The sequence below is a fragment of the Pteropus medius genome, unplaced genomic scaffold (genome assembly GCF_902729225.1).
Source record: "Pteropus medius unplaced genomic scaffold, Ma_sr-lr_union100, whole genome shotgun sequence".
In the NCBI taxonomy this organism is placed as follows: Eukaryota; Metazoa; Chordata; class Mammalia; order Chiroptera; family Pteropodidae; genus Pteropus; species Pteropus medius.
In genome coordinates, this window is record NW_024340849.1 from 29,916,469 (window position 1) to 29,930,435 (window position 13,967).

Here is a 13,967-nt window from a genome sequence, read left to right on the forward strand (position 1 = left end):
AGTCAGCTTCATCTTCAGACTCTACATGTGGCTCCCCTTCTGCTCAGAAAATACCTAAGACAAGCCTCACATCCTTAAGGGCATCTACCATCTAAATGTAGATCCTTAAGGCCATCTACCATCTAAATGTAGATCAACTACCATAGCTGTGCACAGGTCATGGGACTTTTTCTTAATTGGTCCAGAATGGGAAAAATTTCAGGGCTTAATTCCAAGGCTGTACCTGGGGATTAATCCCATCCCAAGCAACATTTATTGATTACTTATACATATATACAAATACAAATACAAAAAAACCAAAGAAACAAAAAAAATCCAACCCATAGCTCAAATGCCAATGATACACAGGATTCTGAAATCTACTAAAAATGTGCATTGATTTATGCTTTATTATATGTGGTTGTTATTTTCATGTTTTAAAAAGAAGCGAACAGACAAATGTGTATGCATATGCAGCACTCTTCTAGGAGAACAGAGAAAGGCGTCCTAATTTGGCAGGCTCAAGTACTATGTCTCTAAAGATGGTTTCTCTGTGTTCGGGTATTGATAGACTTCCCTACAACTTGAGTGAAATATTTTTCAAAAACATCTAATGATCTATTATTTTATGTACACCGGATAGATTTTTCTAATTACCGTCCTCAATGCCTGATTTGTAGGAAAAGATTTGCCCTGGCTAGTGGGCAGACGTACTGATGTGTATTCTAATTTAAATTAATAAACTGGTGTTCTCGTTTTCTAAACAGTGTCTTGTGAGTTTGACAAATTTGCATCTTATCAGTTCGGGGAGAACTGATGCAATTACATTCCTGGAGCAGCCCAGGTGGGCCCAAACATGGTACCGTGCTGACTGCTTCACAATATGGTTCATCTGACAGGGAATACCTGAGTATCTTGCTGCCTCCTTCTTTAGTTGCAGTATTAGGGCAATAATGTAAAGAAAGGTAATAGGAGAGGAAAGGCAATTGTCACTTTATAAGGAAAACTAAAGAAGAAAATAACATGTTATAAACAAATTCAGATAGTGTTCAGGATCACTGGTTAAGACATTGTACTAGAACTAGATAAATAAGGCATAGAATGCAGCTATAATCTCTAGATTCAATCTGTTGCTCTCTGTTGTTTTGGTTGAGTTATCTGATAAATTTTTAGAAAAGAGAGCAGTATTTTAATAGCCTTTTCAGATAGCAGAAATATTCTTTGACACTACAACAATTAGTAGTATCTTAGAGGTTAGTTGCAATGTATTTTCTCACATAATATCAAGGAAGTTTCCTTAATATGTTATATGTTAAAATCCATTGGCCAGTTTTGCACTTTGAATAGATGTTTCGCCCATGTAAGATTTTATAATATCATGCACTGTTTATTGGAGTGATGCATATCTAAATATGGACATTTCATTATGTATTTTAAAAATCATATTCGTTATATTACCACTTGTCTTATCAGAAAATTCATTAAGTATTTTAAAGCTGAAAAGCTCATGGTGGCAGATACAAGTTTTCCAAAGTTTGAATTTTCCCTTGAAAGCAATACTTTATCATTGGTAATAAAATCTGTTGCTTTACTCAACATGAGATGCTCACCTTTATTTATGTTTTTAAAAGTATGCCAAATACTCAAATCTGAATAACTATAGTATGTCTGCTAATGTTTCTTTCAAGAAAAAAAATGGTGTTGCATAAAAATATTTAGTTAGTTCAACTTGCAACTCAATTGCACAGGTGCTTTTCCTCGAGAGCCATCATACTCTGGAATGCAAAGGAAGCGCTTTATGTGAACTTTCCATTTTGTCACACAGAATACTCAAAGTACATATACTCAAGGTCTAAGATGTAATAAAATTAATTTTTTTCTTCTTAAATGCCATTTTGAGTGAATCTGGAACTTTTACTGTGAATGCAGTTCTGCTACAGGTACAGTTTGGTGCTACTGCCTTGAATCATGCTAAGGTACCAGCAGTTATACTCACCATTGCTTTTCTACAATCTGCAAATGTCAACACAATGAAAAAAGACGAACATTTTAGAAATAATTTTGACCTCATGGGCTACCTGAAAGGTTGAAGTTTTAAAAAGAGAATATTGCAGATATTTTTGAAATTTTATCTCCTCCAATCTAAAACTTATTTGCCACCCTTCCTTTCTAGATATGACTACTATCCTCAGGTGGGTATGCATTCTTACCACCGTGCTTATAGCTTGTATACTTTCACTACATATACACATATTGACAAACCATATATACCATTTAAGGTTTCAAACATTATCTGAATTACATTTATGATATGACATGCATTATTATGTGACCTACTTTTTTCCTGTCAACAATATGTCTTGAGGTTTAGCAATATTGGTTCATGTAGGTATACTTCATTTCCTTTAATGCTTGTACAATATTTCTACAATTATAATTGTATAAATATTCTAACTGTGTAAAAATATTCTAACTGTGTATAAATAAAAATATAGGTAATATGTATCTTGATCCATTCACCTGTCAGTAGACATTGTGTGGCTTCCAAGTTTTGGTATTACCAGCGGTGCTGGATTTAATACCCACAACATGTATCTCCTCTTGTACAAATATGAGAACTTCTTACAAGTATTTATTTAAATGTAGTCCTGAGTAATTCTGGTACATATAAAAATAATGTAATATAAGATGGTAAACCTAATCTACATATTGATGTTATAAATCTGTATGTTTATTGGTTGGCTACATTAAGCTTTTATGGTTTTAGTCTACTTTTCTCTTTTCTATTCTCTCCTTTCCTTTCCTTTTCTTTTTTTCTCTTCCTTCCTCCCTCCCTCCCTTCCTTTCTCCCTTTCACCCTCCCTTCCTCCCTTCTTTCTTTCCTTTTTTTTTTGAGAAAAATGAGGCTTTATTGGGAAGAGAGCATTGCACTTGACTAAGGCAGCCTAGTGGGCATTCTATACATTGAGCTCATAAAGATACACAAAATGTTTTCCTAATAATAAGAACAACAGGAAGATGGATTTCTCTAGGCAACTTCCCCAACCTCATTCCTCAGAGGAGTCAGGACACTTCTAACCAGTTCCTTGAAGGCAACTGTGGTTCGCTAGAGATACAGCCCCTAGCAGTGCCTTCTTTTTTTTCACAAAGAAAATTTTCTTCAAATTTCTTGAAATCTTCATTTGTTACTTTAGTTCTAGGTTCTCCCAAGCTCATCAGCTTAGCTTCTGTACAGATTGCCTCGATTTCGGCATGAGAGACATCCTCTCTAGCCTTGATCAAGTCACCCAGGGTTATGTCATCGACCAGTGTCATCCTGCTGCTGTGATGGAGACATGTGCTGCTGAGTCTTTTTGTCAGGCAGAGGAACTTAATCTTCCTGGGAACCAGGTAGCTATTTGTGATATTACTTCAACAAGAAAAAAAATATTTCCAATATTAAACAAAACAAAATCAAGGTACAATGTTTTGGACCATAATGTGCTTTTAAGTTGAGAACTGCTTTTCTTTTTAATTTCTTACTTGGGAACCTAGTAATATGATAATAAGGAATAACCTTTAGAAATAATGTTAACATTGGTACATTCATCACTATAAACCTGTCCTCAGCAAAGGTAAGTGCAAAGAGAATCCCATTTCCTCCTATGTAAGAGAATCAAAGAAAGAAGATGGAAACTATTTTTCACGAGAGCCTGTAATCATTGTTCCAATTTCTGAGGACTGGAGGGTAAACTAAAAATATTGCATAATAGAGATTCATTATTATGACTTAAAGAAGTTACTCACCCATAAATTCTAGGTAATTTGTCTTTTCCAAGTAATCTAGTAATGAATTTCTATTTGTTTACAGAATGTGTAAGAACACCTTTATGAAAATGGCAGGAAAACTTGCATCTTTTATCTGTCTTCATTTATCTGAAGCTTGTGTGCCTCTGGAATTTTGATTTTTTTGACCCCTAAGCAGATAGGTAAGTATGTAATTCTATATTTAATGACTAACAAGGCATAACCATTTCTAATGGCTAATTCCATTTAGTCACAACTGTACTATTTCTTCAAGAAAGATGTAGTGGAATTGTCAGTATGTGGGGAAAACCTGAACTACTGCATTGGATATGATATAATGGAAAAATTAACTGCTTCCTATTAACAGAATATTCTTGTTAAAAATTCTCATACACTAGAGAGAAAAGACTCAATATTTTTTCTAAGCAGAGAGATGGTAAATTATTAGTTGTGTGCAGTTTATTTATTCTTCACAAAAGATATGTACTGCCTGTGGGAGCTTTTAGGAGGCAGTTAAGTTTATCAATTCTTATAGTACACAATTCAGAAACTTCTAACACTCGAATTAGCTAAAGTACCTTTCAAAAAAATCCAATAACTGGTTTATTATTAATTTCTAATAAATAGTCTAAAAATATACCAGCTTCTCAAAGCTGTTTATGATTGCATTTTGCAAGACTCATTTTAATGGAAAAGCTAAAAGCCTGCCTAATCTCCTTAAAAATATGAAAGTTGGGAAAGTAAATGTAACTTTTTGAAGATTACTGACAATCGGAATAAAAACTCAGGATGAAATCAAAAGATTTAAGTAAAAATGTAACTTTTCTTTTTACAGTTGTTATATGGAATAGTCAAGAAATTTATTCCTGACTGCACACAGATATTTTTCTACTGAGTTGTACTACATCTTTATATAGAAAAGAACAAATACAATAAAAAGAGTACTGTGTAAATAAGATTAAGCTGTTCTCTAACTATGCTATGAAAATTTATACATAAGTATTAAGATATTATAGGTTCGTAAGCAAAAGCATAGAATGAGAAGGTATACAGAAATAGAAAAGTCGCTTTGCAACCACAAACTTCCTCTAGGACCTCCAAACTCTTCTGTCCCATGGGCTAGAAATTAAAAAAAAATTTTTAATAACTATTAAAACTACAGGAAAACAGCTATGTAAATTAGAAAACATAAATCATGGTTTTTTTTTCTGTAGTAATATAAAAATCAGAAATATCTATTAAGTCAGAAAATAAATCACAGAAAAGATGTGAGGGCCTTTTCCTGGAGATATCAGCTCCTAGAGTTCTAGCAAAATGATGGGAGATGAGCGAGGTAAGAAAAACATCTTCGATTATAGGGGATATAGGTGGCCAGGACAGAGTGGCCTACCTTAGGAATCAGGCACTGTGTTGATCACCGGGGTAAATTCAGCTGATGTGGACATAGATGTCTCACAGGAATCTAGGTTTATTTTAGGAACGAGAAAAGAATCAGGCACAATTCCATTTTCTCGGTCTTGTTTCTGATCTGTCCCTCCATGAGTTTTACTGAGTAGTTCCCTCTATTAGGAAGCTTTCAGTTTTTCATGGCTGCACCGACTTAAATCCACTATTTAGATTTAGTATTTGGAGGCTCAAATGTGTCTTGTACCTGTCTTGTCCATAGGCATAAATCACATTCTCCATATCAATTCTATCAAAATGGAAAGAAATAATTTTATTTTCCCACCTGCCTTCTCATTTTTCTTCTTATGTAGTTGGTTCAGAATTTGGGGGAAAAAAGGATGAAATTTATTGAGCCCTCTCAGATCCTGTTATATTCTTCTCTATTCTTTCATAAAAACAGAGATTTTTCACAAAAAACTTGCAAACATGTGTTATTTCTGTTATTACTAGAGAGGCACCAAGATTTTTCTATACTTAAGAGTAACAGACAAAAGTCACACTTTACCAATCCCAATGGATTCCCATGGGAGAGATATATGCCCTTAATTATATTGTAAGAATTAGAATTTCAGGCATATAAAGGGAGATATGAACCTAACCTTTCTTCGAAGTGGTTATCTACCCAGATTAAGCGAGTACATTCTTTAGGCACAGGTATGAGTACTTCCTGTGCTTGACAGATCCAACAAATAACAGAAAGATGGCAATAAAGATGGCATGCTAGGGGCTCAGCTCTGGAAAGTCTGGATATAACTTTTCAGAATTGGTTTCTCCTTCTGATATATGCTGAGAAAAAAAAAAAACAGATAAGATTGTTTAATTAACACCAGTTGAGAATAGGCTGGTAACAGATGGAAGACAGACTTATGGATCCAACTGCTTATGTTTTTTTCCAATTCGTCATATGTAAATTCTTCCTCTCTTTAAGTACCACCTTGTGTTTTACTTCCTCAATGAAATGTTCTGTCCACCAAGCAACCAAAGGACATATTTTTCTCTCAGCCATCACAGATATCTCTTTTTTCCATGTCAGTTTTTTTTTAGGACACCCATTACTTTCTTTCTTGGATTAATTTAAGGAACTATTTATGGAACTGCTAATGCATGGGGTATTAGGAGGCCCAGCACATAGCAGCTACCTCTTTTTTATCTGAGTTTTGAACAAAATGAGAAATAAAAGTCTAGTAGATGGGAATCAAATGGCCCCTTAATTACCGATAAAGCAAAAATATGATTTCTAGCACTACTTACCCACTTTGTCACCTATAATGCTGTCCCTGTAAAAATTTATGGTGTAGAGGAAGGCACTATTCTGTGCTTGTTGTAGGCAGCCGACTTGCAAGTGGAAGGAGAAGAAAGGAAATGGGCTTTGAATACCCAGCTCCTCTCTCACACTCTCAAGCAACTTATTTAAATTCTGTGGGAAAGGCTGTGCATGAGGCAAGAAATGGGTAGTATTTAGTGATAGTCCTTCTTCATGAAAACCATGTGAGGTGTATACAAATATATACCTAACACTGCTTAGTTTTTCGGTTCCTTAACCCTTTCAACTTTATCGTTAAGCCTCTGGTCATCCAGAGGTGTGTCTATCCTCTGGAAAACTGACCAGCAACCTATTGGGAAGTCCGCCTCCTACCTTCCTATGGCTGCTTTCTGTACATCACACCTTATGGATTCCCCAGGAATGCTGTTTAGTGAACATTTTGTATTAGAAGAAGATTTAGAAATATACCTAAATAGTTCATTATCCTAAAAGATTCCAAGGCCACTCTGTATTCAAGACTGAAGTTTCACTTCTTATTCTATTCCCATCCCGAATTATGTCCAGCTGTGTTGTCCCCTGAAAAGTCACAACTCTTTAGTTGCTGCATCTGGGCTGAAGTTCACTGGAATGGCTGCAGTCCCTTCTGGGCTCTGATGTGCCTCACTGTTAGTATCCAGATCACACACAAGTAATTATTACAAAACGGACTCTCACTCATGACGTTTAAGATGAAACACACATTGCCAATACCTAATGAAGTAGTCTCAGGCAAGCGTATGTTGCCAGACCCATTACTTTATATTGGCAGAGCAGAGATACAGTGATTCCTGAGGGAACGGGGATAGACAGGGAAAACCTTGGCTTCTGCTTCTCCAGAATCCTATTCAGTCTGATCCGGTTGTCCGGGGTTCACGACCTGCAAACAAATAATAGGGAGATATCTTCCCGCATGAATGAGTCATTATATCGGGGGGAATAAAAATTTGCCTATGCACATTACCTTCTATCATCCTGAGTGGGATTTGAGAACTGATGACCTTTTTCAATTAAAAAAATGTACAATTCTGGTTGCCCCAGGCAGGGGTTTATTTTGAGGCATATTTTTAATGAATCGTGTGCAGAGCCCTTTAATTTCTACTTCTCCTTTCAACCCCAGGGATGTGTTCTGAGAAGATTTCTCCAGACTTTTTCAAGAGGTATTTTTGGTCCTGTGCCTTTGCCATGTGCTTCTAAAACTTTATGAATGTTTCAGGCCTTGCCTGAAATAGCAAGAGCAGTTAGGAGTTTATTTAATTATCAATTGAGAGATCTTGGTGGCATGCATCCAGGTGGCAATAGTGGAAGTAGGTGAGATGACCAAAATCTGGATTCATTTTGAAGACAGAGCAGCCAGGATTTGATAACAGATTGCATGTGTGATGTGGAAAGAAAGGGAACAGAGATTCCAATTTTCTTGGCCTCATCTCTGGAAGTGTAAAGTTGCTATCTACGAGGAGTATTTCCTAGAACGTACCCCAAAATGCTGTCAGTATTTTAAGTTCTGTCTTCCTCATCTTATCCCTTAGATTTGTCAAGAGATTTTACAATCTTGCTTGGTATATCTGTTATCATTAAGGGTTTTTTCCCAATTGCTCACACTGTGGCTTCTCTATTTCAGTCTCTACCAGTAGTTTTTAGTAGTCTCAATATGGGCTCCCTCTATGCCGGCAGTGGGTGGAGGTGGGGGGCTTAACTATTTTCTACCATGCACCCTTTTGTGAGGTCTGGTATAGCCTAGGGGCTTCTTCTCAGAATAATGCGTTCAAAACCATAGAACAAAGTACATAGGATTATAATATTAAAAATAGTTACCATGAAATGTTTAAAATGTGTATCATAGTTATATTCGTGCTTCTTGATTAACACAGGAAATAAAAAGATCTAACACTGAGTTCAATAATGACTTTAATTTCAAAGTGATGATAAACATCAATAATATTTCAAGATCCTAGCAACAGATTATGTGATAAGAAAATATATGTGATTTATGTTGGAGACAGAGTCATAGGTACTGCGGATACTACTCTGGCTTATTGTGTGCTGTCATCATTGAAGGAAATGCTAAATTTCGGTTCTCCAACTGAAAATAGTTAGTAAAATGCAATGTATTTTTGTCCCCTTTCAAGTTTATGGAACTCCTTTGAGGATAAAGGGACTGACCTGAACATGGAAACTGTTTGAACTTTGGAGTGTGGTGAACCTAGTATGAAAGACAGGAAAGTAGGTTTCCCCACTACGACCTATTAAAAGCAGAGCACCACACCAGATTTTTAATGTGTCATTCTATTTATTGTCAGAATAAAGTTGCATGTTAGATATTATTTTTATTTTATAGATAGGGATTTGAGACATTGAGAAGCAGAGTGATTTAGCCAAGTTCCCATGACTATGAGTTTTCAACCTAGGATATAGAGCTAGGTTGCTCCCATCCCAAAGGACATACACTTTCATCTAGAATCACTGTGACCTCTGAGCATTTTGGTAGAAATCTTATTACCTCCACAAGATTGTAAACTCCTTCATGCCAGGATTCAAGTTGAAGCCATCTCGACGTACCCCACGACTTTGCAGTGTTTCATATCTCGCTTTAAGCCTCTTAAATTTTGATTTGTAATCGTTTACATAACTGGATATCTTTAGAACACAATATAAATGTCAAAATATTTTAAATGCCTCTATTCTTGCCATTTTTATGACAGAGCCAGTTGATGGAATGACTAGAAGAGAATCTGATCTCTGGTAAGATCATGGATAAACTTATTCTGTATTAGCTACCGAATAATATTGTGAATTGAAATCTTTCCTGGAGTGCTTTACCATGCTAGTGCATGTATTCTTGTTTGTGAATTATATACAGAAGCTGTATAGGAAACAGCATCTAAATTAATGATAAACACACCAAAAATAAACAGACTAATTAACATTAACTATAATGAAAATACAATTACTGTTCAGTGGTCCTGATTATATAGTTTACTAACTAAAACACAGGCTTAGAAATTTCTTTAACTGAGAGAAGTAATGATTGTTCACATTAAATCTTCCTTTTTTTCCATTAAAGGCCACTAGTATATTAATTGCATCATCAGCCCGTTTATTGATTTTAATGCCTTGCAGTTTGCTAAAAATGAAATTCTCTCTAGTTGCTTTAGGATTCCTTGAAATTTAATACATACAGTGATTTGGGGATAGAGAGGTTCCACTGGCCAGTTTTAATTAAAAAATACAATACAATGAAAAATAAAACTCTAGATTCACCAAATTACTTTTTGTTCAGTGGGGAAAAAATCCAGATAAATCAGACTTTCTTGCACTTACTTTACTAATGAGGAAATACAAGCCAAGCAAAATAAATGTCTTTTTGCTGAAATGGCAATTTGTTAGTGCTGGAAGTTTTATGTCTTATTGATTAGGTAATAGATATAAAGAGACTCATTACTCTTGAGTGCTCTGACCTGAAGAATGCTAGCATGCGACATCTTCAGAGAGAATTTGAGTAATTCTAGGAGTCCACTTATAAAGTATATGCGAATTCTCTTTTGCTGCTGTTTGTTTTTACTACAGACATTCTTTCAAAAAAAGAAGCAAGTACAGTTGACAAATACCAGATTTTTCAATTTAATTTTAAAGATCCAATTCAGCACTTGGAAATACACTGAAAAATACTTTTTGTTCTAATAATTTAAATTCCTCAAGTTTAATTCTTGGTTTGTTTCCCCAAAACACAATTCATTAGATTATCGAAAGGGGTCTGGAATCTTAAAGACTTGAAAAAGGGAAGATTTTCAGGTACATCCCTGTGTGAGCAGCAGTCCTCAGACTCTGAAGTAATATTTACATGTACAATGTGGGAACCATTCCTGAACTATTTCTAATTTGACATTTTGAGGAACATCTTTCTATTTTTTGCTATTTGGCAGAGTACGTGACAGAGACCGAAAAACATTAGTCATTCTTATTTTTATTGTGCTGCTATGTGATTAAATGGTTTGACACAAAGCTATCTTTGGCTTTCTTTGAAGAGTTCTGACTCCACTCAGTGGTTTGGTGGGACATTAGTGAAGCCAAATTAACTAGTCCTTCTACATAGTTTGTTTTCCAGTAGAATCCCATTGTATTACTCTAGGAAATAGGCATAGCCTTCTGTGGATTTCAGGAGTTATCAGCCAAGGCAACAGATCTAAGACTTTTTGATTTAGAAACCTGATACTATCAAATTATCCGAGAATCCTCAGGCTGGTGGCAGGGAGGGCTAGACAGTGGACTTAGAGACCAGAACCTTCTAACTGGGCAAGGGTTCTAGCTCAGGCAGATAATAGCTTCTTTACCTAGATGATTGGGCTTAAACTCTTTCAGCTGCATTTTCTTTAATTGTGATGTGAGGAGAGTGAGATGAATACTATGGGCCCGTGGTGAGGAAAAGTGATAATATAGGTGAAAACCATATTATCTGACTGAATGCCCAGCACATAGAAGGTACTTAGTATGGTAGCACGGCATGGTATAAAGGAATCTTTTATTTTAGAAAGATAAGCCTGAGTGAAGGGGGGCAAATCCTAGCAGCAGAAAGAATTTTCCACTAGACTCTGAAAGTCTAGGATAATAGCCTAACTCAAAAAACCAAAATGCTAATTTGTTTATTTGTGCTGGGGTAACCACAATATTTACGTCTACTACATGTGATATTGATGTTCTCTAACTTAAAAAAAAAAGTTCACAAATTAAATAGGGATACAATATAGTGTTAATGATTTTCCAGTGTTGGTTCTACCCACAATGGCACTGTCGTTCTGTTTCTTTGTCAAGAGAAACAAGGATTGTTTCATTTGACAGTTAAATGAATTGTGCATTTCTCAAGAGTCTAAAGGGCACTTGAAAATTACTGTCATGAGCACTTTATGCAAGTGTGACCTAGCAAATGACACGTTAAAAAAAAGTGAAAATGAACAGACCCACTGGGTGATTGGCATTCATTTTGCATGAGTTTCATTTTCCAGGTGGGTCTATTTCAAGGCCTTACTCTCCCCGCTAGGGTTCCAGACTGACAAATCCATCTTTTCTTCCAGTGAGATTTAACCAGATTAATTATCATGTTCTGCTGGCAACTAGCACACATCTTCATTGATCTATGTAAAATCATGAGGCAAGGTGTTCTTCCTGGATGTAATTGAAAAGTTTGTCTTGATAATCACCTAGCCTTTAGCACTGAGCTCACTAGCACTGTTCTCTCATATTTGCTTATGGTTATAAGCACACTCTTTCCCTAGACACTGTTTCATATGCGGTCCAGGGACCACCTGCTTCAGAATCATCTGAGCTGCATATTGAAAATTCTGATTCTGGAGTTCAGCTCAGACCTTTAGAGTCACCTGAGGTAGGTTCTAGGAATCTGTACTGGATCGAATGGTGGTGGTGATGGGAAAGCTCCTAGGATCCGTTCTTCCCTCTGCTGCCAAGAGGAGCTCTGAAACTCTCCGGAGTCCACCATATGCTGAGCGTGGGAAGTACGTGACTTAGCTTTCTCTCCTAAGACCTCTCCCACGTTAGCACATGCAGTAAATGGGCCCAGATGTCTATCCCCACTCATTAAAGCAGAATTAGAAAACACAGCTGGGCCCCAGAAAGAGGAAGGAAGGGAATCCCTAGGCTCACAACTGGCCTAACTCAGTTCACAGGGTTGGGAAATTAGACAGAGTCGAGGGATCCAAACTTCAGCAAGTCATAAAAACGAGCATTTGCTAGACAAGTGATTTTCAAACTTTTGATCTCAGTACACCTTTACACTTTTAGAAATTATTGATAATCACAGAAAGCTTTTATGTTCAATCTTTCAATGTTTGCTGTATTGGAAATGAAAACTGAAGATTATAAATGTTAATAAAAAAATAAACTCATTAGAAGTTAACATAATTAGCATTTTTTTATTTGAAAAACTACATTTTTTTCAAGATAGTGAGAAGAGATGTTATATTTTACATTTTTACAAATATTGTTAACATCTGGCTTGATATAAGACAGTTCCTATATCTGCTTTTGCAATTGACTTGTCGCAATATGTTGTTTGTTTGAAGTATATGAAGAAAAATGTGGCCTCATATAGATATGTAATTCAAAAAGGGAGAAATATTTTAAAAACCATTCAGACCATTGTACATTCTTCTTTGATATGATGCCAAAAGCTAACTAGTGGTAGTTTTTTAAATCTTGGTTGTAATGTGTAAAACCATATCAATGAACTCTTTGTACTCTTATATTAAAACCTATTAAAATCTTGAATGGATATTTTGCCCACATATGATTATATAATTTCACACATTGATATTGGAAAAATATTACCCATCATAGTATACAGAACTTTGATATATTGACACATTTTATTTTACAATATGGAAAAAATGCTGTATTAGTTTCTTAGGGCTGCTATAACAAAATATCACAAACTGGGTGTCTTAACAGAAATTTACTGTCTCACAGGTCTGGAGGCTTGAAGTCAGAAATTCAGGTGTCAGTAGGGCCCTCCTCCCTCTGAAACCTGTAGGGGAGAGGACCCTTTCCTTGCCTCTTTCTACCTCTGAGGCTTTGCCAGCAATCTTTGGTGTTCCTTGCCTTGTAGATACATTGTACCAATCCTACATCTTCATATATCATCCTCCTTGTGTGTCTTCACATTGTCTTCCCTCTGTGCATCTGCATCCAAATTTTCTTTTTTTATAAAGATGCCAGTCATATTGGATTAGAGCCTACCTTAGGGACCTCATTTTAACTTGATTGTTTTTGTAAAGAACCTATTTCCAAATAAGGCTACAATTTGAGGAGCTAGAGGTTAGGACTTCAACATGTCTTTTTCTGAGGAACGCGATTCAAGCCATAACAATTATAATCATTAACATCATCACTGAATTCATTACAAAAAGTCAGGAATTACCATGAAGCGGTCAGGCTCACAGTGGTAGATACAAGTTTTCCAAAATTCTAATTTTTGCTTGGCACATTGCATTCTATCATTGGCAACAAATACTCTCAGTTGTTTTCCTTGAAGTGGCAAGCTTACTTTGTTCATTTTCAAGAAAATGCTTGCCAAATACCTACGTTTCAATAACCGTAGTTTGTCAGTTGTTCTTTCAAATAAAAATGGTGCTCCATAAAAAAGGACGTAGTTCAGCTTGCAACTCAATCACTTTTCCCTGTGACATTCAATAAGTCAGGCTCCTGGTTAAAAACTTATGTGTGATTGTTTAGGCCTGACCATATGCCATTATAAAGGCTTTACCTTGCAGGCCTCACAGGAGGAAGCTTCCCTCCCTAGACCAACTTGGTGCACAGCCAGCGCATTGCAATCTCTGAACAGAGTTGCAGCCAAGCGCTCAGGCCACCTTGGTCTGTCATGCTCTCTGCATAATATTTCCTTTCCCAGCTCATGCACCTTCGTTCCTAGATCTTTTTATCTGAGGCT

At 36.0% G+C, this 13,967-nt stretch overlaps 1 protein-coding gene across 22 annotated transcripts in view; it reads left to right on the plus strand.

Moving 5' to 3' along the window:
* The window catches only part of NOL4 (nucleolar protein 4), a 438,717-nt gene that overhangs the window by 32,415 nt on the left and 392,335 nt on the right, over positions 1 to 13,967 (plus strand). For 14 of the 22 annotated variants that reach the window (XR_005648861.1, XR_005648862.1, XR_005648863.1 and 11 more), the window contains exons 3-5: positions 3,174 to 3,369; positions 3,830 to 3,947; positions 9,214 to 9,253. The gene's annotated coding sequence lies outside the window, so the exon portion shown is untranslated. The remainder of the gene's footprint in view (positions 1 to 3,173; positions 3,370 to 3,829; positions 3,948 to 9,213; positions 9,254 to 13,967) is intronic. The other 8 variants (XR_005648867.1, XM_039843602.1, XM_039843548.1 and 5 more) reach the window with 1 other exon arrangement.